The sequence below is a fragment of the Canis lupus genome, chromosome 1 (genome assembly GCF_011100685.1).
Source record: "Canis lupus familiaris isolate Mischka breed German Shepherd chromosome 1, alternate assembly UU_Cfam_GSD_1.0, whole genome shotgun sequence".
NCBI classification, from domain to species: domain Eukaryota; kingdom Metazoa; phylum Chordata; class Mammalia; order Carnivora; family Canidae; genus Canis; species Canis lupus.
The window spans coordinates 25,229,236-25,255,464 of NC_049222.1; the positions used below are offsets into that span (position 1 = coordinate 25,229,236).

At 37.7% G+C, this 26,229-nt stretch overlaps 1 long non-coding RNA gene across 1 annotated transcript in view; it reads left to right on the forward strand.

The window, feature by feature from the left end:
- Nucleotides 1-23,516, forward strand: part of LOC119870729 — a 34,577-nt gene extending 11,061 nt beyond the window's left edge. Inside the window, exons 2-3 of the long non-coding RNA XR_005353497.1 lie at nt 19,932-20,026; nt 23,137-23,516. This is a non-coding gene — a long non-coding RNA (uncharacterized LOC119870729). The remainder of the gene's footprint in view (nt 1-19,931; nt 20,027-23,136) is intronic.
- Nucleotides 23,517-26,229: the final 2,713 nt, after the last annotated feature.

Genomic DNA, 26,229 nt, shown 5'->3' on the forward strand with positions numbered 1-26,229 from the left:
GAACACTTCTGAAAGAAATTGAGGAAGACACAAAGAGATGGAAAAATATTCCATGCTCATGGATTGGAAGAATTACTATTGTAAAAATGTCTATGCTATCCAGGGCAATGTACACATTCAATGCAATCCTTATCAAAGTACCATGGACTTTCTTCAGAGAGTTGGAACAAATCATCTTAAGATTTGTGTGGAATCAGAATAGACCCTGAATAGCCAGGGGAATATTGAAAATGAAAACCAGAGCTGTGGGCATCACAATGCCAGATTTCAAGTTGTACTACAATGCTGTGATCATCAAAACAGTGTGGTACTGGCACAAAAACAGACCCATAGATCAATGGAACAGAAGAGAGAACCCAGAAATGGGCCCTCACTCTATGGTCAACTAATATTTGGCAAAGCAGGAAAGACTATCCACTGGAAAATGACAGTCTCTTCAGTAAATGGTGCTGGGAAAATTGGACAGCCACATGCAGAAGAATGAAACTCTTACATCAGACACAAAGATAAACTCAAAATGGATGAAAGATCTGAATATGAGACATGAATCCATCAAAATCCTGGAGGAGAACACAAGCAACCCCCTTTTTGAACTTGGCCACACCAAGTTCTTTCAAGATACAGCTATGAAGGCAAGGGAAACAAAAGCGAAAGTGAACTCTTGGGACTTCATCAAGATCAAAAACTTCTGCACAGCAAAAGAAACAGTTGAAAAAACTAAAAGACAGTCTACAGAATGGGAGAAAATATTTGCAAATGACCTATCAGATAAAGGGCTAGAATCCAAGATCTATAAAGAACTTATTAAATTCAATAGCAAAGCAACGAACTATCCAATCATGAAATGGGCAAAAGACATGAACAGAGATCTCACAGAGGAAGACATAGACATGGCCAACAAGTACATGAGAAAATGCTCCGCATCACTGGCCAACAGGGAAATACAAATCAAAACCACAATGAGATACCACCTCACACCAGTGAGAATGGGGAAAATTAACAAGGCAGGAAACCACAAATATTGGAGAGGATGCGGAGAAAGGGGAACCCTCTTACACTGTTGGTGGGAATGTGAACTGGTACAACCACTCTGGAAAACTGTGTGGAAGTTCCTCAAAGAGTTAAAAATAGAACTACCCTATGACTCAGCAATTGCACTGTTGGGGATTTACCCCAAAGATACAGATTCAGTAAAAAACTGAGACACTTTATATCAATGTTTATAGCAGCAATGTCCACAGTAGCCAAACTATGGAAGGAGCCTCGGTGTCCATCGAAAGATGAATTGGTCCATATATGTACCATGGAATATTAGTCATTAGAAATGATGAATAACCACCATTTGCTCTAATGTCTATAGGATTGGAGGGTATTTTTTTTTTTTTTTTTTTTTTTAGGATTGGAGGGTATTATGCTGAGTGAAGTAAGTCAATCGGAGAAGGACAAACATATGGTTTCATTCATTTGGGGAATAAAAAATAGTGAAAGGAATTAAGGGGAAAGGAGAGAAAATGAGTGGGAAATATCAGAGAGGATGACATAACATGAGAGGCCTCTAACTCTGGGAAACGAACAAGAGTTAGTGGAAGGCAGGTGGGTGGCGGATGAGATGACTGGGTGATGGGCACTGAGGGAGGCACTTTCCAGGATAAGCACTGGGTGTTATAGTATATATTGGCAAATCCAACTCCAATAAAGAAATATTCAAAAGAAAAATTAAAAAGTAAAATAAATGCTTGGGTTAAGAGAATATGGCAGTATTCTTGGATCTGTTTCTGCAATTTTTATGTCTATGTGTGATACTGCATACCATAGATGCAGTTCAAGTCTTAGTATCATTTTTTAAAGATATTTATTTATTCATGAGAGACAGGAAGAAACAGAGACATAGGTAGAGGGAGAAGCAAATCCCCCTTAGAGAGCCCAAAGAAAGACTCAATACCAGGACCCTGGCATCACGACCTTAGCCAAAGGCAGATGCTAAACTGCTGAGCCACCATGTATCCCAATCTTAGTACTATTATCAAATTTTTTTGATCTAAAGAACCCCTGAAAGGGGCCCCTCTGAGGAACCCCAGAGGTGCCATGACCTCACTTAGGGAGACACCTCTTCTTACATTCCAGGTGCCACAGGTCATGATAATGGCCTGAAATAGGTATAAATGATAAATAACAGAAGTAAGTAATTTAATGAGTATAACTTAAAACAAGAAACACCCAAACTTGTGTAGATTGGATTAAAGGTGACATCTTCAAGTTTCGTGTGCCTTATTTTTCTCATTTTCTATAGAAGCAATAATGATAAGAGTAACAACACAGGATTGTTTGCAAGGTTCACATGGGATGATAGATGTGAAGCACTTAGAACACTGCCTGGAAGAAAGGAGGGCCTAACCTAATGATCACAGTTACTTTTGTTAACTTCAAGCCGTGGAGGTAACCAGAAGGATGCACCTGGGAGAGGGCACCATGAGCAAAGGTGTAGAATGCAGTGGGATGCATTATGGGAGTTGGGTATGTTACATAAGGATAGGTAGGTTGATTTGGGAAAGAAGAAAAAGGTTAGATTGTGGAGGTTCTTTCAGAACAGGTGGTTTGGATTTTATTCTCATAGAATAGGGAAACCATTGAAATTTCAGAGAAGAAAGTACTCAAATTAGATCTGGGCTCACAGCAAGCCTGGAATCCCTAATTCATTTACCTAACTAGGTCTTTCTTTTTAGGTGTGAGCAGAGAGAAACTTTAAGCCACCATCTGTATTCCCAGTCAAGTATGAAGTTAAAATTAGCATTATTGTTTCTGTTTTGCTAACTGGGCAAACTGAAGGCTGTGAGCAGCTCATTTATTGAAACTCATACCTTTTCTTGGTGGTATGGTCATATCTGGGGCCTCAGATCTCCAATCCTATTAACTGGTTTATGGATTAAAAACTCCTGTCTGGGGGGATGCCTGGGTGGTTCAGTGGCTGAACATCTGCCTTTGGCTCAGGGCATGATCCCAGGGTCCAGGGATGGAGTCCCACATGGGGCTCCCTGCATGAAGCTTGCTTCTCCCTCTGCCTATGTGTCTGCCTCTGTGTGTGTGTGTGTGTCTCTAATGAATAAATAAATAAAATCTTTAAAACAAAACAAAACAAAAAACTCCTGTCTGGTGGTCTAGGGTGGTTTTAAGGGAAGTGGGGTTTGACAAGATCAAGGACAAAAAGAGCTCCTGAAAAAAATAAACAAATAATTTGCATTCAGGATATATTCTAAAAATCCCCCCAGCAGGATAAGAAAATCATTCGAGGATTACTAGCACTTTATTGCAGATTTCTTAGCCAGAACCCCAATAGCAATCTGCCTTAACCATAATTGCCGCATTCATTTACTTGTGCATTGCTTCTTATTACTCATAGTCAGCTTTGAACCTTTGAAACTGTGGTATGTGAATAGCTTTAATACTTCAGGATTTTTTTTATAAGTGAATAATAATTTAACTTTATTTTGAAAGCCTCCTCAAGGCCTAAGGATCTACATTTTTATTGACTCAAAGTGATGTTGTGAGGCTAAGGTGAGATAATACATGTAAAAGTGTTATCAATGTTTATAGATAGTGAGGTAGTTTATATGTACATGTGTGTGTTTCTTTTGCCTTGATTAGTCTTGGGCTTCAAAGAAAAGCATAATTTATGCAGTAAGATTTTTCAATTAATTTAGAAACCCAAGTTGTATCTAAATTCCATGAAACAAACTCAAGAGACTAGTTTTTGGTGTTTTTTGTTGTTGTTGTTTTGTTTTGTTTGTTTGTCTGTTTTGACATGGTAAGTAATAGGTTATGGTTGAAAGAAGCATATCAGTGGCTATAGCTGGGAATGTTTTAATGTCCTGGGGAAAAAAAAAGCCCACCAAAAAAACAAAAGAAAAAAAAATGAATCACTTTCTCTTCATGTATCTTTTTCTTATTCTCAGGAGGTGGACTTGGAAGTTTTAAAACTTTTTTTGTTTTAGTAATACTATGGTGCCATTGAGGGATATCTTTAGCATTGCAGTGAAGAATGTGTAAAGGTAACACTTCAGATACACAAATGGGGAAGGAATTCTATAACTTTGGCAGCTTTAAAGACAGAGCCACAGCTCTCACATTGCTGTGCATATAGAAAACACAATTGCATAGATAAAGCAAGAAGATGTCAGTTCTTCTAATTATGTACCAATTTTTTAATTCTCTTTTAAAAGACAATATGTATTCTTCTCTGATTATAAAAATAATACATGTCTTTGTTAGAACTTTATAAACACACAAAAAGTAAAAAGAAAAAAATGAAAATGACTTACCACTTTCTTAATAGGCAAGAATAATTACTTTGGCCTTTCCATATTTTTCTTTCTAACTGTTTCTATTCATATATATTTAACTAAATTAGAATAATTAGGATAATGCCATATGTAAATTTATCCATCTAATCATTAAAGAGTATTTGAAAACATTTTAATGACTTTCCCATGTTCCACTGTATGGATAGATTTGGGAGGTAATATGTGTAGCATTAAGACCATGGATTCTGGAATCAGACTGTCTGGGTTTGAATCCCAGCTCTACTGCTTGCCAGCTGGGTGCCTTTGGCATGTTACTTAACCTCTCAGTATCTCCATTCTCTTCTAAAATGAGATAAAAATAATAATACAAAGTTTATAGGCTTGCTGTAATGATTAAATGGATTAATCTGTATTTATCAAAACAATGATTACTGACACAAAGTAAGTTTTATTATCATTATAATAATAGAGTAAGGCATTATAAAGTATTAATAATTAACTTTTAGTAGTAATGAGTATTTAGCCATTATTATTACATTATAATAAAATAATCCATTATTATTATCACAACAGGCATGATTAATATAATGTTAGATATGGTACTTTCCATTTTTGTCATTAAAAATTAAGGTATGGGGGAGGTGGGGCAAGATGGCGGAAGAGTAGGGTCCCCAAGTCACCTGTCCCCACCAATTTATCCAGATAACTTTAAAATCATCCTGAAAACCTACGAATTTGGCCTGAGATTTAAAGAGAGAACAGCTGGAATGCTACAGTGAAAAAAGTTTGCACTACTATCAAGGTAGGAAGACGGAAAAAAAAAGAAATAAAAAAGCATCCAAGGGGGAGGGGCCCCAGCGAGGACCCAGGCTAAGGCAACGTGGTGAGTGCCCCCAGGACAGGAAAGCCCAGTCCCGGAGAAGCAGGAGCTTCACCAATCTTCCCGGATGGAAAGGTGCTTGCAGGGAGCTCTGGCAGGATCCCAGGAGGGGCAGGGATGCCCTCAGGCTCCAAGGGGCACTAACAGAGGACCTGCGCCCCAGGGCCGAGTGATCCCTAACGGCCTGGAGCGCGGGCCCCCACAGCCCTGGGAGCAGCTCCAGCTGCGGCTCAGGTGGCGGCTCCACGCGGAAGGGGCTGCAGCGGCCCTGGGAGCACAATTCCAGCGGTGCAGGCCCCGGAGCCCAGGGTGCTGGGGGATACAGCCTAATATCCGGTGCTCCCCCCTGTACAGGCAGAGGCTGGGAGGACACAGGACAGCAAGGACGCTCCTGCTGCCCGGGCGGCCCCAAGGGGTGTAGATTGGCGCCCTCTGCCCCCGGAGCATCCAGGCCGCTGCGGACTGGGAGACTGTGGTAGTTACTGCGGGAGCTGACTCCAGGGCTGGAGAGCTGGGCGCCACCCTGTTGTTGCTCCTGGTGTCACCCTGTGCCTGGGACTGAGCAGGAGCCTCACAGGATAAACAGCTCCCACTGAGCAGTGTAACTGGCAGGGGGCTGGGCAGCTCCCCCACGTGCACACACCTGAGATTCAGCACAGCAGGCTCCTCACCCAGAAGACCAGCTAGAAGGACAGGGGAAAGCAAGTTATTGACCAAGCAGTGCTGGAAAGTTCCAGGGGAAGTCCAGGGATTTATAGTATATAGAATCAAAGGATACTCCTTTGATTCTGTTTATTGTTTTCTGTTTGTTCCTCCTCCTTGGTTTTTTTTTTTTTTTTTTTTTTTTTTTTTTTTTTTTTCATTTTTTTCCTCTCTCTTTTTCTCTTTTTCCCAGTACAACCTGTTTTTGGCTACTCTGCACTGAGCAAAATGACTAGAAGGAAAAACTCACCTCAAAAGAAAGAATCAGAAACAGTCCACTCTCCCACAGAGTTACAAAATTTGGATTACATTCAGTGTCAGAAAGCCAATTCAGAAGCACAATTATAAAGCTACTGGTGGCTCTAGAAAAAAAGTATAAAGGATTCAAGAGACTTCATGACTGCAGAATTCAGATCTAATCAGATTGAAATTAAAAATCAATTAAATGAGATGCAATCCAAACTGCAGGTCCTAACGATGAGGGTTAATAAGGTAGAAGAACGAGTGAGTGACATAGAACACAAGTTGATGGCAAGGAGGGAAACTGAGGAAAAAAGAGAAAAATAATTTAAAGATCATGAGGATAGGTTAAGGGAAATAAATGACAGCCTCAGAAGGAAAAATCTACATTTAATTGGGGTTCCTGAGGGCGCTGAAAGGGACAGAGGTACAGAACATGTATTTGAACAAATCATAGCTGAGACCTTCCCTAACTTGGGAAGGGAAACAGGCATTCAGATCCAGGAGATAGAGAGATTTTCCCCCTAAAATCAATAAAAACAGTTCAACACCTAGACATTTAATAGTGAAACTTGCAAATTCCAAAGATAAAGAGAAGATCCTTAAAGCAGCAAGAGACAAGAAATCCCTAACTTTTATGGGGAGAAGCATTAGGATAACAGCAGACCTGTCCACAGAGACTTGGCAGGCCAGAAAGGGCTGGCAGGATATATTCAGGGTCCTAAATGAGAAGAACATGCAGCCAAGAATACTTTATCCAGCAAGGCTCTCCTTCAGAATAGAAGGAGAGATAAAGAGCTTCCAAGATAGGCAGAAACAGAGAATATGTAACCACCAAACCAGCTCTGCAAGAAATATCAAGGGAGACTCCGTAAAAGAAAGAGGAAGTCCAAGGAAACAATCCACAAAAACAGGGACTGAATAGGTATCATGATGACACTAAATTCATATCTTTCAATAGTAACTCTGAACGTGAATGGGCTTAATGACCCCATCAAAAGGCGCAGGCAGGGTTTCCGACTGGATACAGAAGCAAGACCCACCTATTTGCTGTCTACAAGAGACTCATTTTAGACCTAAGGACACCAATAGCCTGAAAATAAAAGGTTGGAGAACCATTTACCATTCAAATGGTCCTCAAAGAAAGCAGGGGTAGCTATCCTTATATCAGATAAATTAAAGTTTATCCCAAAGACTGTAATAAGAGATGAAGAGGGATACTATATCATACTTAAAGGGTCTATCTGACAAGAAGACCTAACAATCATGCATATTTATGCCCAAATTTGGGAGCTGCCAAGTATACCAATCAATTAATAACCAAAGTTAAGACATACTTAGATAATAATACACTTTTTTTTAAATTTTATTTATTCATGATAGTCACAGAGAGAGAGAGAGAGAAAGGCAGGCAGAGACACAGGCAGAGGGAGAAGCAGGCTCCATGCAGGGAGCCCGACGTGGGATTCGATCCCAGGTCTCCAGGATCGCACCCTGGGCCAAAGGCAGGCGCTAAACCACTGCGCCACCTAGGGATCCCCGATAATAATACACTTATACTTGGTGACTTCCATGTAGCACTTACTACAATAGACAGACCTTCTAAACACAACATCTCCAAAGAAACAATAGCTGTAAATGATACACTGGATCAGATGGATTTCAAGATATTTACAGAACTTTAGATCTAAACACAACTGAATACACATTCTTCTCAAGTGCACATGGAACCTTCTGCAGAATAGACCACATACTGGGTCACAAAATCAGGTGTGAACTGATACCAAAAGATTGGGATCGTCCCCTGCATATTTTCAGATCACAATGCTTTGGAATTAGAACTAAATCACAAGAAGAAATTTGGAAGGATTTCAAACACGTGGAGGTTAAGGACCATCCTGCTAAAAGATGAAAGGGTCAACCAGGAAATTAGGGAAGAATTAAAAAGATTCATGGAAACTAATAAGAATGAAGGTACAACTGTTCAAAATCTTTGGGATACAGCAAAAGCAGTCCTGAGGGGGAAATACATCGCAATACAAGCATCCATCCAAAAACTGGAAAGAACTCAAATACAAAAGCTAACCTTGCACCTAAAGGAGCTGGAGAAAAAAACAGCAAATAGATCCTACATCCAGCAGAAGAAGAGAGTTAACAAAGATTTGATCAGAACTCAATGAAATAGAGACCAGAAAAACTGTGGAACAGATTAACAAAACCAGCAGTTGGTTCTTTTGAAAGAATTAATACAATAGATAAACCATTAGCCAGCCTTATTAAAGAGAAAGGAGAGAAGACTCAAATTAATAAAATCATGAATGAGAAAGGAGAGATCACCACCAATACCAAGGAAATACAAACGATCTTAAAAACTTATTATGAGCAGCTTTACGCCAATAAATTAGGCAATCTAGAAGAAATGGACACATTTCCAGAAAACCAAAAACTACCAAAACTGGATCAGGAAGAAATAGAACACCTGAAAAGGCCAATAACCGGGGAACAAATTGAAGCAGTCATCAAAAACTTCCCAAGACACAAAAGTCCAGGGCCAGATGCCTTCCAGGGAAATTCTATCAAACGTTTAAAGAAGAAACCATACCTATCTAGTAAGCTGTTCAGAAAGATAGAAAGAGATGGAGTACTTCCAAACTCCTTCAATGAGGCCAGCATCACCTTAATTCCAAAACCAGACAAAGACCCCACCAAAAGGAGAAATATAGATCAATATTCCTGATGAACATGGATGCAAAAATTCTCAACAAGATACTAGCCAATAAAAAAAAAATGATACTAGCCAATAGGATCCAACAATACATTAGGAAGATTATTCACCACAACAAAGTGGGATTTATCCCCGGGATGCAAGGCTGGTTCAACACTTGTAAAGCAATCAATGTGATTGATCATATCAGCAAGAGAAAAAACAAGAACCATATGATCCTCTCAATTGTAACAGAGAAAGCATTTGGCAAAATACAGCATCCATTCCTGATCACAACTCTTCAGAGTGTAGGGATAGAGGGAACATTCCTCAGCATCTTAAAAGCCATCTATGAAATGCCCACAGCAGATATCACTCTCAATGGGGAAACACTGGGAGCCTTTCCCCTAAGATCAGCAACAAGATAGGGATGTCCACTCTCACCACTGCTATTCAACATAGTACTAGAAGTCCTAGCCTCAGCAATCAGACGACAAAAAGACATTAAAGGCATTCAAATTGGCAAAGAAGAAGTCAAACTCTCCCTCTTCACAGATGACATGATACTGTACTTAGAAAACCCAAAAAACTCCACCCCAAGATTTCTAGAACTCATACAGCAATTCGGCAGTGTGGCAGGAGACAAAATCAATGCCCAGAAATCAGTGGCATTTCTATACACTAACAATGAGACTGAAGAAAGAGAAATTAAGGAGTCAATCCCATTTACAATTGCACCCAAAAGCATAAGATACCTAGGAATAAACCTAACCAAAGAGGTAAAGGTCTATACCCTAAAAACTACAGAACACTTCTGAAAGAAATTGAGGAAGACACAAAGAGATGAAAAAATATTCCATGCTCATGGATTAGAAGAATTACTATTGTGAAAATGTCAATGCTACCCAGGGCAATTTATGTATTTAATGCAATCCCTATCAAAATACCGTGGACTTTCTTCAGAGAGTTGGAACAAATCATCTTAAGATTTGTGTGGAATCAGAAAAGACCCCGAATAGCCAGGGGAATATTAAAAAAGAAAACTGGAGCTTGGGGCATCACAATGCCGGATTTCAGTTTGTACTACAAAGCTGTGGCCATAAAGACAGTGTGGTACTGGCACAAAAACAGACCCATAGATCAATGGAACAGAATAGAGAATCCAGAAATGGGCCCTCAACTCTGCGGTCAACTAATATTCGACAAAGCAGGAAAGACTATCCACTGGAAAAAAGACAGTCTCTTCAATAAATGGTGCTGAGAAAATTGGACAGCTATGTGCAGAAGAATGAAACTGGACCATTTTCTTACACCAGACACAAAGATAAACTCAAAATGGATGAAAGATCTAAATGTGAGATAAGATTCCATCAAAATCCTGGAGGAGAACACAGGCAACACCCTTTTTGAACTCGGCCACAGTAACTTCTTGCAAGATACATCCATGAAGGCAAGAGAAACAAAAGCAAAAATGAATTATTGGACTTCATCAAGATAAGAACCTTCTGCACAACAAAAGAAACAGTTAACAAAACTGAAAGACAAGCTACAGAATGGGAGAAGATATTTGCAAATGACCTATCAGATAAAGGGCTAGAATCCAAGATCTATAAAGAACTTATTAAATTCAACACCAAAGAAACCAACTATTCAATCATGAAATGGGCAAAAGACATGAACAGAGATCTCACAGAGGAAGACATAGACATGGCCAACAAGTACATGAGAAAATGCTCCGCATCACTTGCCAACAGGGAAATACAAATCAAAACCACAATGAGATACCACCTCACACCAGTGAGAATGGGGAAAATTAACAAGGCAGGAAACCACAAATATTGGAGAGGATGCAGAGAAAGGGGAACCCTCCTGCACTGTTGGTGGGAATGTGAACTGGTGCAGCCACTCTGGAAAACTGTGTGGAGGTTCCTCAAAGAGTTAAAAATAGATCTGCCCTCCAACCAGCAATTGCACTGCTGGGGATTTACCACAAAGATACAGATGCAGGAAATGCCAGGACACCTGCACCCTAATGTTTATAGCTGCAATGTCCACAATAGCCAAACTGTGGAAGGAGTCTCGGTGATGAATGGATAAAGAAGATGTGGTTTATGTATACAAGGGAATGTTCCTCAGCCATTAGATATGACTTATACCCACTACTTGCTTCGATGGGGAGGGATCTGTAGGGTATTGTCCTGAGTGATTAAGTCAATCGAAAAAGGACAAACATATGTTCTCATTCATTTGGGGAATATAAAAATTAGTGAAAGGGAATAAAGGGAAGGGAGAGAGAATGACTGAAAATATCAGTGAGGGTGACAAAGCATGAGAGACACCTAATCTGGGAAAAGAACAAGGGGTAGTGGAAGGGGATATGGGCAGGGGGTTGTGGTGACTGGGTGATGGGCACTGAGGTGGGCACTTGGCAGGATGAGCACCGGGTGTTATGGTATATGTTGGGAAATTGAACTCCAATAAAAGTAAATAAATAAATAAATAAATAAATAAATAAATAAATAAATAAAAAGTAAGCTACGATGAACATTCTTGTATCTTTTTCCATTTGATTGTTTCCTTAGGATGATTTCCTTAGAAGTAGAATTTCAGAGCCAAAAGCATTAAATATATGACTAAATTGCCTTCCAGAAAGATTACAAGACTTTACTTTCCTACTTCGATATTATGAGTGTGTCTGTCACCATACTTATGACAATACTGAGAGTTTTTATTTAAAACATTTTATATTAATATTTTAGTAAGTGAATTTAAATTTGTTTCTTTGACTACTATTACAGAAGTTCTTTTTTTAATAATAAATTTATTTTTTATTGGTGTTCAATTTGCCAACATACAGAATAACACCCAGTGCTCATCCTGTCAAGTGACCCCCTCAGTGCCCATCACCCATTCACCCCCACCCCTCTCCCTCCTCCCCTTCTACCACCCCTAGTTCATTACAGAAGTTCTTAAAAAATATTTTGTATTATACAGCTTTCCCCTGTAAGATGTCTATTCATTTCCTTTTCCCTATTTGTAGAAATTCTTGATATGTTAATGTTTCCACTTGTGATCTGTCATAGTTTTGGAAACTGTTTTCCCATTTTTAAAAAGTGTTGTTTGGTATGCTTTTTGTGATTTATATAATTTTATTTTTTAAAGGCAAATTTTCTGATCTATTATCTTTGTATTTTTTTTGTCTTAGTATTTTGTGTTTCATAAATTTAAAAGATATCTGTGCCTATCTTTAGTTCTAGGTCTTTTTTTTTTTTTAACATTTAACTCTTAAGCCCATCTGGAATGTATATTGATTATGATTTGAGGTAGGAATTAATGGTATGTATTATAACTAATCATTTTTCACAAAATTATCTACCAACTAAATCTTACCTTCTTTAAAGACTTAGAAAATCATCTCTATAATATACTAAGCACATTATATTATGCTAAATGTAATTACTAAGCCAATCTGTTTCTGGCTTTTTTTTTTTCCTTCTGTACTGTTGAAATTGTATATAGTACATGTTACTATCTGGCAGTGCAAGTCAGATACTTCCCCTTCGTGTCACACACTACAGCTCTGAAGTCCCCAGACCATTACCAATCTCTCTTTCTTATATCTGCCTCTACCTCGGATGCTGAGGATTCTACCTCTCACTCTTCTAGCTTCCCCTGACCTGTTTCTGGTCATGTGCCCAAGGTCAAGCTACAGAGCCATGAGCAAAAGCCTGTAGGGGATTTTCTAGGAAAGCTTTCTGGGATATCCTAGTTCTGTTTTCTTACAGTCTTTCATAGGCGGAAGTCTAAGAATTCTATTGTCATTCTTTTCTCCTAATGGGACTATAGCAAGCATCAAATCTTGTTAGGCACCATTTCCTGTGGAACTGTTTCCCATATAATGTTCTTTAGATGCTAATTGATACTTCCTGAAGGAAGGAGTCCATGGTAATCTGGTGGTAGCTTCCTATACCCTTGGAAACACATCTTGTACCTTAGCTTATTGAAACATTTGAATATAAACATTTTAACATTGTTTTAAACCAGTATTTTCAAAACTAGTGTGAGCATACACAGCCACTCTTCCCTTTTCTTTCTTGCTTTTTTTTTTTTTTTTTTTTAAAGGAACATCTCCTAAAGGGGCTCAAGGAACCCTGCTATAGGGATTGTAAACTATTTTGCTTTTACTGGATAAATGACTAAAAATATAGAATGCTTCCTCTTGATTAAAACTACATCTTTCCTCTGGGAAACAAACAAGGGGTAGTGAAAGGGAAGGTGGGCGGTGGGACTGGATGCTGGGTGACAGGCACTGAGGGGTACACTTGACAGGATGAGGAATGGGTGTTATACTATATGTTGGCAAATCAACAATAAAAAAATATACAAAAAAAATAAAAGTTGGTTGTAAGTTGCCAAAATAAATAAATAAATAAATAAATAATCTAAAATAAAATAAAATAAAATTGTTTCTCTTAGTGATTATAAAAAGATGTGTTCTTTAGTACATCCTTTTTTTTTAAGTAATCTCTACACCCCTCGTGGGGCTTGAACTCACAACCCCAAGATTATGAGTCCCATTTTCTACTGACTGTCAGCCAGGCACCCCTCTTTAGTACAGTTTGTATCCAAGAATGAAGTAACTATGTAGTCAGTTCTCTAACAATTTATCATACCATAGTATTTATGCATATATATAGTGACTACAAACAACATATGTATATGTATAAAGCTACAGGTGGTTTCATGTTTTGGTGGAACTGGAAGAGACACTGCCCAAACATCCATGTCCTCATGTTTTTAGATGTCTTGTCTTTCATTCTGGTTTGCATTCTATTTCTCTATTTTTTGCCAGTCCATATTGGATTAGTCACTATTGCCAAATTGTCAGTCTCTGTTGTCATTCTTTGGCAGTCACTATTGCCAAGTTCTTAGTCTTTATGTCTGCAGCAGCCAATCTTCAATTGGATAATTCATTTTTATTGTGAATCACATTTTATGAATAATGTTCTTTGTTCTTAAAATTTGTTTTCTCTGTTAATTATCTCAAGATGGGGGCTGGGGATTGGGGAGAGGCATCTGCCTCATGTGAAAGCAGTACTCATTTGCTGTAAGATGCCTGGGCATGGTTTGCACAGGAACTCCATGACTTCAGTCTCTATTCGACTAGGTGAGGAGGTTCCCTGGAAGACTCTTCACTCTTAAAAAAAAAAAAAAAAAAAAAAAGACTCTTCACTCTTACTCAGAAAGCTCTGCTTCCATAAGGTAGCTTCCAGTCTCCCTTGTATCCCATTCTTTTTCACTGCAGTAACTAGAGGTACAGTAGTCTACTTACCATGATGTGGATACTTAAGCAGCTAAAATTCTAGGATTTAGAGAACCAACTTTTATGGTATATATCTTCTCAATTACATACTGAGGCACTTAATCAGTGATTCCTGGTGATAGCAAGATAAGGGCCTGAGAAAAGGCAGCTCAAATGGTCTCCCACTGTGGGAGAGAGTCATTGGCAGCCTTGCCATAGGAACTGACTGACAAACCTTGACAGAGGTTTGGAACATGGATACCATTGCCTTCGATTTCAAAAGAGTTGAGTGAAGATTATGACTTGCTCAATTTCAGAGGAAGTATCATTGAATATAGTAGGCCATAGGTGGGGTGAGTCCAATGATTTATTGTAAGGAATCTGCAATAATGTATATTATTTGTTGTCTGTAGGCTGAATATACTAGATGTACAAATTAGATGCTTCAAGAATATTGTGGTTAATAAGGTAGGTAGGTGCCCTGCTTATATTTTTTTGGGGTGGGGTGAGGGTAAAGACAGGAAATAAGTGAATAAACAATAGAAGTAATAGATAAAATTGCTACTCAGAGGATTAGAAGGAGGAAATGTGATAGGGAGGACTACATGGCTATTTAAATTGGATGGCTAAGTGAAGTACTTTCTGAAGTGATGTCCTTTGAACCAAGATGTGATGACTGAAGAAGAGGTAGCCATGTGTAGATCTAGAGGAAATGTCTGCTGGGTGGAAAATTAGCCAGGGCAATGGTTCTGTGGATGCTAGAAGCTTGATTTGAGGATCAGAAAGAAAGCTGGAAGGTCAGGCAGGGGCCAGATCATGAAGGGCATTGTCGGTTCGGGCAAGAAGCTGGTATTTTATTTTTGGCTTGGTAGGAAAACTTAAATAAATTTGTGTTTTATGACCTTATCAGATTCAGGTTTAAGGGTGATCACTGCTGCTGCTGTAAAGGGACAAGATTAGAAGCAGGGAGATCATGTAGTAGCCTTATGTGAGTTAATGTTTAGAGTAAGAACAGCATCAACAATAATCATAGCTAATGTTTATTTTGTACTATTATGTATAGGTATCATGCTGGATATAACATGCATTATCTAGTTTAGTCAAACATGGATGATTTGTCAAAGATATGGATATATCAAGAATATATCCAAAAAGTATAAATTAAATTAAAAATACTCCTAATGATACTTTTTATTACCCAATTTAAAAATGTTAAAATTAGGGGCACCTGGGTTGCTCAGTGGTTGAACATCTGCCTTTGGGTCAGGTCATGATCCCGGGGTCCTGAGATCGAGTCCTGCATCAGGCTCCCCATGGGGAGCCTGCTTCTCCCTCTGCCTATGTCTCTTCCTCTTTCTCTCTGTGTGTCTCATGAATAAATAAATAAAATTTTTTTAAAAGTTAAAATTAAAAATGTTAAAATTATAATTACACAAGGAGGGATTTGAGTAATTTCTTCACTGTAAAGTGGCCTTTATATTTGAAAATACTGGGAAGGAATATGTGAGGTGGGAATGAATATTCATTTGTAACCAGTGCCCATCAGGAATGGCTCCCAAGAGAGTTACACCCAGTGTGGAAACCAGGACCCTGAAGGGACTAAGCTTAGTAGAAGGAAGTAATGGAGGCAGGACCATCTGTAGATCCTTCTTCCTCAACAAAGGGACTACAACCTACAAAACTCAAAATTCAGGGAGTATGGCAAAAATGGCATCCCAATATAGGCAGGTACCAATCTCTGGGGTTAGTGGGCCTTATCTGAGAAGAAGAGCTGGGGACAAGGTTTGGAGAGCTTTTTGCAGTGGCCAAACACTAAGACAAGTGTAGTTTGAGTTGTTAACTAGGGAAGGTGATCTGACATATGGTATGAGAATTGGAGTCACATTTTAATTATAGGAGACAAGAAGAGTATAGTTGACATGAAGAAAAAAAGTAGGCCCCATGTAAGCCATCTCAGCAGGACACTGCAGTATGCCAATTAGATATAAAGTCAAGGCACAGAAGGAGAAATAGGAACAGAACAGGTCAAGAAGATTGACTGAATTTTCCAAGGTAGTGCCAAGAACTTACCTACCCAAAGTTAATCCCAGGGCTTCAGGCTGCACAATTCCTTGGGTTGTTGGTCATTAGATATAGATCATGAAGGTGTCTAGAACTCAAGTACACTCAGGAGGGAAGGATATCCTTTTTTGAAACGTTCTGTTGGTTCCAGAGTGGGTATAGGGTGGCATGATCTGGCTTATACCTGACATCATCAAGTTGGTTGAACTGTGCACCATTGGTTGGCACAATTCACAGGTGACTGGATATGATACCTAATTCTAGGATATATAATTTTATGTGAAAATTTCTCTCAAGGGTTTTGTAACAGCCATCTTAATGATTATTGCAGTTGGCTGACATAGGAAAGACTATGCAGCAGATCTGATAATTCACCCTATTTTACCTTGAAAATATATCAGAAATCTACTTTCACATCACCTTCCTTAAAATAAGCCATGCTGAAAATATGTGACAGTGATAAGAATCAGTGGACATAGTCTTCACATGGTGTCAACCATAGTGTGCATCTGCAGCCATATAGTCTTTTGAGGTTAATAGAAAGTCTTTTTTTTCAAATTCAAAATTACAAACTGATGTTATCACATTTCTTGCTTATAAACTTTGAAAGCTGATCTCTAACAAGAGATCTAAGGAACTGTTTTACTGTACTGTTGAATATCTCCACAATAGTTTAAAAGTGGCTTGCTGCCTTGCCTTTATCTACTTCAGGCAGAAGTTTAAGGCAAACCAGTGACCTGACCATTAAAGCATTGTAAAACCTATAGTGACACGTATAATTTCCCAGGATAGTGTTCCACTTAGAGTGTTAGTCTGATATAAAATTGAAGCATAGCTTCAGGAGGTAATGTTGAAATACTTATTTGAGTTCAGGTATTTGCAAGTTTCTCCACCTCTTTTGAAGTATTTAAAACAAACTGTTCAATTATAAAACTCTTTCTATGACAAGATTTCCATAGAATGTGGTCAGCTTTCTGGGAAAATTAGATTGAGATCAAGAATTTTGAAATCTGAGCTTCAAGCTTGCTGGATTTCCAGTTGGTTTCCGATTTTTTTTCAAACCTTTTATTGCACATTGACTCAGCATTTTCAAGGAGTCAAAATATAATAAGGGTAACAGGTATCCTATGTAAAGTACACCAATCTGGAATTCATTTTATTCTAAAAGAGCATATCTTCAATGTTAAACCAAGTTTTGGAAAATTCTTTTGCTTGAATTATAATTATGAATTATTTGGGTCTTTCTATTTTCCTCTACAAAATATTTTTAAATTCCTCTTGATAACCAAGACTGTTTTTTTTTTGAAATTTAATAGGATTCAGGTGTCTCTAGCAACTTATCTAATCCTCAGAAAATTCCTTTCCCCTCCTCCTCTCCATACCCTTCCTTTTACTCTTTTTGAATGGACGCTACTAAATGTACACATTCTGAAAGCCAAGGCCAGTTCCTGTTCCACACCCTCTTGCCCTTGATATATCAACACCACAGCAAGCTTTCCTCCACAGAGATTCCTCTTTAGCCACAGTAACCTTGAGAGTTTAGCAGTTTGCCTTTACCTTTCTCTTTGGTCTTCAAGCCAGGTCTGAGCTATAAATTGAAGTAGAATCTACAGCTGAGTCAATAAAGGGTGGGGACAAAAATGAAATAGGTTTCCTATCATTTTTCACAAAGTTTGTAAAACAGAGTTGGCAAAGAAGAAAAAAATAAAACAGGAAGCAGAATTACACATATAAGTTAAATATTTTCACACCAACCCTTTTTAGATAGCCCAGGGGTATTAGGAGTGTGTGTGTTTTGGATGGGCTCAGCAAGCATTCCAACAGTAAATGGCTTCCTGTTCAGCGTGTTCGAAGTCAGGCTGTCTTTTGGGGTTGGTTAAAAATATGTGTGAAATATGTACTTTTATTTCAAGCCAAGTCAAATGTTTTCAATCATCCCCCCTTACTTGCTTTCTCCTCTCTTCCCATCCTGTCATTTCTTGCCCCCTGGACAGTAAAATATACCCCAAGATGTGTTTTTTTTTTCCCAAAAGGAAATTTAGTGATTAATTATGAGTTACAGGCAAACATATATTATTGCCCTTGAAGGTATTCACCAAGAACCTGGCCACTATCACTCCTGGCTGTCATATTTGAGTGTTAGATCTTGGTGAGTAGAAGTTAGAGAAGCATGCAAAGAAACCAGGTATTTGGCTCAGGCACAACAGGGAACCAATGGATAATTGAGGGTGAGAAATGGTCTATAACTTTTCACCCCAGTGGTGATGAACCTATAATTCCCAAATTGTTTGTATAATTTTCTATTTCTACCACATCAGTGACAAATATTATTTTGTACTGCGTGTTCCTTGTGGATTTTTTTTCATCAGCAAGGTCCAATTAGAATACCTGAAAGGAAAATAACATACCTGGGTCAATGATACCTAGTAAGAAATGCCACAGATGTACCCAAGAGGAGAAATAGAGATTTCTGGTAACAGAGTCCCTTCTGCAAAATAATGCTCTGATGTTGATAGACTTTAAATATATATGTCATGTGATCTAATTAGAGGAAATGCTCAGATATTCAAATTTGACACCAAGCTGTCGAGGAACATTTTATGTTTGACATTGGCTTCTGAGGCTGCAAATACTCTACAATAGGTTCAAGTATTTGAACCTATTGAGGCTTTGTTTTCTCACTCTTCCATTAGGCCAAGCCTATTTTAATTCTGGAGGGTTCCTAGACAACTATGTTTACTAATAGTGTTAAGTATCAGAGTTCACTCTTTACATATTTTAAAATTTACTTAGTGTAAAAGCTGATTTAAAAAAAAAATTCCTATGTGAGTTACATGGCTTCTGTACATATGGGGAGGTGGGGAAGTTAGTCTTTCCAAGTGAATCTCTAAGGATAATGTATTCAAAGCATGTTTCTTGACATGTGATTCCAGGTTTTTGGTGTTTGCCATTTTCAAATCAGTTTAACTCAGCAAACACTTATTAAATTGTTGACTGCACAAAGCTCAATGCTGTTTAAAGGTTGTTAATGACTTGGAAGTAATTCACGTTGACAAAGTCTAACATATTTTTATTATGAGAACTGTCAGAAAATTAGGATGAAAAGGGAACTTCTGCTACATGATAAAACAGCATTTATAAAAAACAAACTAACAAACAGAAAACAACCCACAGCTGACATCACACTCAATGGTGAAAGACTGAAAGCTTCCCTCATAAAATCAGGAAAGGACACAGATCTCCACTCTTACCATTGCTATTCAACATTGTTCTGGATGTTCTTAGCTATAGCACTTAGACAAGAAAAAAACAAATAAAAGGATTCAAATTGGGAAGAAAAGAAAGTATTTCTGTTCACTCATTTGTGAACATGATGCTATAATGGAAGATCCTAAAGAATCCATGAGAAAACTACAAGAGGTAATAAATTCAACAAAGTTGCAGTTGGTCCACTTTTTTGTCATGGTTTATTACTTCAGTAACCTTACAAAATAAGTCTAATGCCTTTTCCTCCAGGCAACATTGAATACTTCAAAAAGTGAATATGGAAGGTCACTTATTATATGGTAAAAAGTAATTTTATTTGCTACCCTCATGTTCAGCTTAATGTGTGAAATTCTTGTGAGATTACTTTAGCAGTAAGTCAGATTTTGGTTAGGTTCCAAATACTTATGAAACTAGAAGCCCATAGAGTCTCATTATGCCTTGAAAAAGATTCATTATTGGGTTATCTCCTGAAAACAGATGATGCCAGCTAAAAAATAGGAGAAGAGTGAAGACTCCCTTTAAAGTTGAATCTGGAGGGAGGGACAGAGACATGAGAGAAGCATTAAGAGAAGGTAAGGAAAGTAGAAACAGAAGAATCAATAAACAAAAGATACAGTAGACCTTCACTGTTCATTATGGTAGCCATGAACTATATCTGACTATTTAAATTTAAGTTAATTAAAATGAAATGAAATGAAAAATTAAGTTTCTTAGTTGCATTGGCCACATGTCTAATGCATGGTTATTATGTGGCTAATGACTACCATCTTGAACAGTATAGATAGAGAATATTTATATCACCAAAGAAAACTTCTTGAAGTGTTCTGTTCTTGGTAGTGTCTTGTCTTTATTTCACTCAATATTATATAGCAAATATGTTTTTTTGTTGAAAATGATCTTAAATTCAATTTTCAGTGATTGGATAGTACTTGATTATATTAATATGTATATGATTTTTAATAACCATTACAAAATAGCTTTTATGTAACTTTGTTACAATAAATATTACTATGATTTTTAAAAAGCCCTTTTGGCAGAATTTTTGCACTCACTTTAAATTATATATTAGAATAAATTCTTAGAAATAAATTACCTAGATCAAATGTTATGAACATTTGTTAAGACTTTTGATATGTGTGGCCAAATTCCTCTCCAGAAAGTTTGTCTGTGTACATACCATAAGCATAAATGACAGGAGAGTCATTTAATTTTGAAAGAAAAAGAACTATACCCTAAAGGGAAAAAATCAAAAGAGAGCAATTGCATAGCTGCTTCTGTGAAGAATAGAATTTCAAATTTGGGTAGGAAATACCTGTGAGGAGTTAAGCTATAAAACACAACAACAAAATAATAAGTAACCACTTTTACAGTATTCCTATTTGGTAGGCACTATTTAGGCATTTTATATGTTACCTCAATTCTCAGAAACCTTGTTAGTTACTACTCTTATCGTATTCCTGTAGACAGAGGCAAAAAACAAACAAACAAACAAAAAAAAAAAAACAAGAACAAGAGCAACAATATTAACTGAGGCACATGATATTAAGTTGCTTGTTTGAGATCACACACTAGGCAGCAAAGGTAGGATTTGAATTCAACTGAGTTCGTCTATGGCTATACCACCCTGAACGTGCCCGATCTCGTCTGAATTCAACTGAGTTCATCCAGACCAGTAAGGGTTCAAGAGTCCCTGCCATTAACCACTATGCTCCATTGCCTCTCAACCATTTTATTCAAATCCCCAATGGAACCAAGTATTATAGATTGGATTGTGTCCCCAAGAAAGATATGTTGAAGTCTTAACCCCCCAGTCCTGCAGAATGTGGCCTGATTTAGGAATAAGATCACTACAGATGTAATTTTTTTTTTCATGAGAGATACAGAAAGAGAGAGGCAGAGACACAGGCAGAGGAAGAAGGAGGCTCCCTGCAAAGAGCCTGATTCAGGATTCGATCCTGGACCCCCAGGATCACGACCTGAGCCAAAGGCAGATGCTCAACTGCTGAGCCACCCAGGCATCCCCAGACGTAATTGTTAAGAGGAGGTACAGTGGACTCCTAATCCAATATGACCAGTGATCTTATAAGAAGATAGTTCTACGACGACATAGACACACAAGGAGAACACCATGTGATGATGAAGACAGTTTGGAGTTATGCACATGAAATCAAGGAATGCCAAAGATTGCCAGCAAACCATCAGAAGCTAGAAACAGGCAAGGAAAGATTCCTCTACAGGTTTTAAAAGGAGCATGGCCTTGCCAAAACCTTAATTTCAGACCATTAGCCTCCAGGAGTCTGAGATGGTAACTTTCTGTTGTTTTCAGCCACTAAGTTGGTGGTACTTTGTTGCAGCAATCATAGGAAACTAATGCACCAAGTAACTTAGAAAGACATTCCGATGTCTGACCAGATGCCTGTTGCCTATGGGCAACATCTCACCTACTTTTTGCCTCAAGATCACATCTGTCAGATAACTACCTGGTGTCCAATCACATGGGCTAAAGGCCAAAGATAATATGTTTGCAGTTGAGACTGCATGTCTTGGAAATATCAAAGAATGTTCTGACTCACAAAGAATATTTTATTGAAACTGCCAACATTTTATTCATTTTCTGGGAAGCTAATAATTATATATTTTTGTTTGTTTGGATGGGCAGTGATTCACTAAGACAGTATGAACTATGCTGTTATCATGTAGCAGCAGTTAGATGTATCTACCTTATAGGGAAACTTGAGGTTTAAACAGCTATAGATTATACAAGAATTTGTCCTTTTGTCCTGATTTGCACTGCCATATTAAGTTGTTTTGTACTTTATCCAGTTTTGGAAAATCAGTAGGCTTCTTGGCTTAAAAAGTAAACCATTAGGGATGCCTGGGTGGCTCAGTGGTTGAGCGTCTGCCTTCGGCTCAGGTCGTGATCCCAGGGTCCTGGGATTGAGTCCCACATCAGGCTCCCCTTGAGAAGCCTGCTTCTCCCTCTGCCTATGTCTCTGCCTCTCTCTGTCTCTCATAAATAAATAAATAAATAAATAAATAAATAAATAAATAAATAAATAAATAAAATCTTAAAAAAAGGAAACCATTAGTTTATACTATATTCTGACAAAAATAAATCTTCACAATGAAAATAACTGGAAATTATCTTATGTTGAATGAGCATCTGAAATATGGTTTTCAAATGTTGAAAACATGGTTTTCTACTTTTCCTTTTATAGTATCAGAAAGAGAGAAGAGTTGAGAAGTACCAGGACTTTCACAAATACTTTGCTCTCAAATACACTTTTCTCCCACCATCTGTTCATATTCCTGTTCATTCTTCTCCTTTGAAAGGATACCCTCTCCAGCCTATGAGTGGTACCTGAAATTCTAAAAGCAGTCTTTTTTTTAAATTAGGCATGACTTCCTTCTAGCAGACATGATTTAAAAGAAAAATTAATGATAGCTTCTTTACAATGCCTTTACTGTGCTAAGAATTGTGTTAAATGCTTTTACATAGATTATTGCACTTGAACTTCATAAAAACTCTGTGAGGAATGGTGAGATAGGTATTGAGGAATCCAAAGCTCAAAATAAGTTATGCCTAGTAAGTTAGGTCTAGTAAATGGCACTTCAGATTTCAAATCCCAGGATGTTTGAATCACGATGTATTTGTATGCCATATGCTTGCTTGTTTTCCTAGAGCAAGAATGTAGAAAACAACACACTGGAACCTTAAAGAGGAAGCAGGAAGAGGTCTCAATGGAGAAAAGAGAGAAAAGGAGCATTAAGGATAAACTTTTGGCACCTTCTCATTTTGCCTGGGGCTTTCCTTGAATTTGTTAGATATGCTTTGTCTAGTATGGTATCCGTTAGATGTATGGGACTAGTGAGCACTAGCAATGAAACTAATATAGATTGAGATGTGCTACAAGTATAAAATGCATATTGGATTTTGAAGACTCAAGATGAAAAAAGACTGCAAAATATGTTAATATTTTTATTTTGGTTACATGGTGAATGATAATATTTAGATACATTGGCGTAATATTTAGATACATTGGCTTAAATAAATGATAATATCTAGATACATTGGCTTAAATAAAATAAAATAAATTTATTTTACCTGTTTCTTCTTACATTTTTTAAAGTGTGGCTTCAGTTAAAAATGCAAAATTATGTATGTGATTCCCATTATATTGCCATCAGACAGCACCCCTTAGATGCCCAGATAATCTGGAACCCATGAATAATGTTAACCTAATTTAAATGAAAAAAATAAAAGGTTTTAACTTTCTAAGAAAAGTAAATAGTACCATAATGCAAAACTGGTACAATTTTTAAAGCACACAGCATATTGTTTTCATCTTCATGGTAATACTATTGTTCAAATTTTAAGCCCAATTCCTAAAACATGTTATGATAGTGGGATATGAAGGTTTTAGTCTTTGTGGTAGATTGTTTGCAAAACTGGACTCAATTTTTCCCTTCTTTGATTTGAGTTACTTGATAGCTCCTCTCAGTAGGAGGTGGGATCAATTTTCCAACTCCTTAAATCTCCATCCACAAGAGTTGGTCTTGTGAGTTGGTTTGGCCAACAGAATATGGTAGAATGATGATGTACCAGTTTGGGACTTAGATGTATCAACAATATGGTAGAATGATGATGTACCAGTTTGGGACTTAGATGTATCAACAGGCCTTGCACTCTGCCCACCCACTCTCTTGGTATCCTACCTACTTTTTATCTGAGTGGACCCTAAGAGAGCCCACTGAAGGATGAGAAACCATGTGGAGCAGAGACAGATTCTCCCAGATGAGACAACCTATATTAGTTTTCTGTGGCTCCTCTAACAAATTATCACAAATTTAGTAGCTTAAAATAACACCAGTTTATCATCTCACATCTCTGTATGTCAGGTCCAACACAGGTCACTCTTCTAAACTCAAGGTATCACCAGGGCTGTGTTCTTTTCTGGAAGCTCTAGAGGAGAATCCTAGTCCTTACCTTTCTGGTTTGAAGAGGCTGCCCCCATTCCTTGGCTTATGTTCCCTCCTTTTATCATCAAAGCCAGCAACTGCAGTAGGAGTCTTTCTTACCTCACTTCACTCTGACCTCTTCTTTTGACTCCCTCTTACACTTTTAAGTATCTCTGTTATTATATTGGGCTGACTCAAATAATCTATGGTAATCTTATCTTAAAATGAACTGATTAACCTTGATTCCATCTGCAATCTTAATCCCCTTTGCAGTATAAGATAACATATTCATAGGTTACATGGATTAGGTTAAGGACATCTTGGGGAAGGTGGGTCAATATTCTGCCCACCCCATCATCCTTGACCATCTGGCACCTAACTAACCCCAAGAGCTGATTGGAGATGCCTAAGTGCATCTGGCTGTGACAGAACTGCCCTGCTGAGCCCCACCCAAATTGCTAGCCTACAAAATGAAATTAAATAAAGGTTGGTTGAGCACCAACCCAAAGTTGATTGGGTAGTTTGTCGTGTGACAAAAGAAAATTAATACAGTCCTTGAAAAGGCCCAATAAATGCTAATTGACTTTTTATGATTACACAAAATATTCTCAGATCTATTTTTTAAAAATATTTTATTTATTTATTCATGAGAGACACAGAGAAAGAGAGGCAGAGACATAGGCAGAGGGAGCCATGCAGGGAGCCTGATGTGGGACTCGATTCCTGGACTCCAGGATCACGCCCTGGGCCTAAGGCAGGTGCTAACTGCTGAGCCACCCAGGTGTCTCTCAGATCTAGTTTTTAAAACAATCCTGATGAGTTGAGGCACTCTGTTTTTGTTTTTGTTTTTATTTTTTTTTTTTAGTTGAAGTATAGTTGACATGCAATGTTATATTAATTTGAGCTGTATAACATACTAATTCCACTGAGGCACTCCATTTTTATTCAACTGTTTTATTAGCAATTTCTGCTATCTTTTAAAGAAATAGTGATGTTATTGGGACAAACTTTGTCTCCCTACTGAATTATTTACAGTATAGGAAATCATATCTGCCTCACCTTTCTTACCAACCTTCTCAAATCTGTTCTTAGAAGACGATTTCTATCAACAAAAGGGAATCTTAATCTTCAGATCTTTGCTGTTTGAAAGAATAATGACCTGTGGCTTGGGTCAACTTTCCATTAGTGAATAAATAATATTTCTTTAATAATCTCTCCAGCTGTTTAATAATACATCTCATTCTTTTTTAGGTGGATTCAACATACAGTAACTTACGTTTGGTTTGCACTCTGTGGTGTAGATTATGCAATCAACTTTTGGAGGAATCAAAGTTTTATTTATCATTAGCAGAAAACCTGGATATGCCTCACAATGTAGATTCTCTGTTTCCAACCGTGAGATAGAAAGGGAAAGAAATTCAAAATAGTTTTCTATTAGGCATGACAGTCTAGCCTCCTGAGTAAATCCTCAGAGAAAATGGAACTAAAAAAGCTTTCAGATGGAAAATATGAAATAAGCAGAATAATTTCTAATTGAGGCATATGAAGCTTTCACCTTGTAATGTTTTTACCTTGTAATGTTTGATGTGTGATTCCATGTTTTCCATTTCAAGTATTACTAGCATAATATGAAGGAGTACTAAGTTGACATCATCAATTTGGTGGCAGAGTCTCATAAAATGGTACCCATCTGCCTGCTATAGCCTCATGCTCTAAAAGTTCCACCAGATGTGTGTCAGTGGTATGGGGTTGTTTGTTACCAGCAAAATTTATTAGTAAAGATCCTGCAACTGGAAAGGAATAAACAAGGTAATTA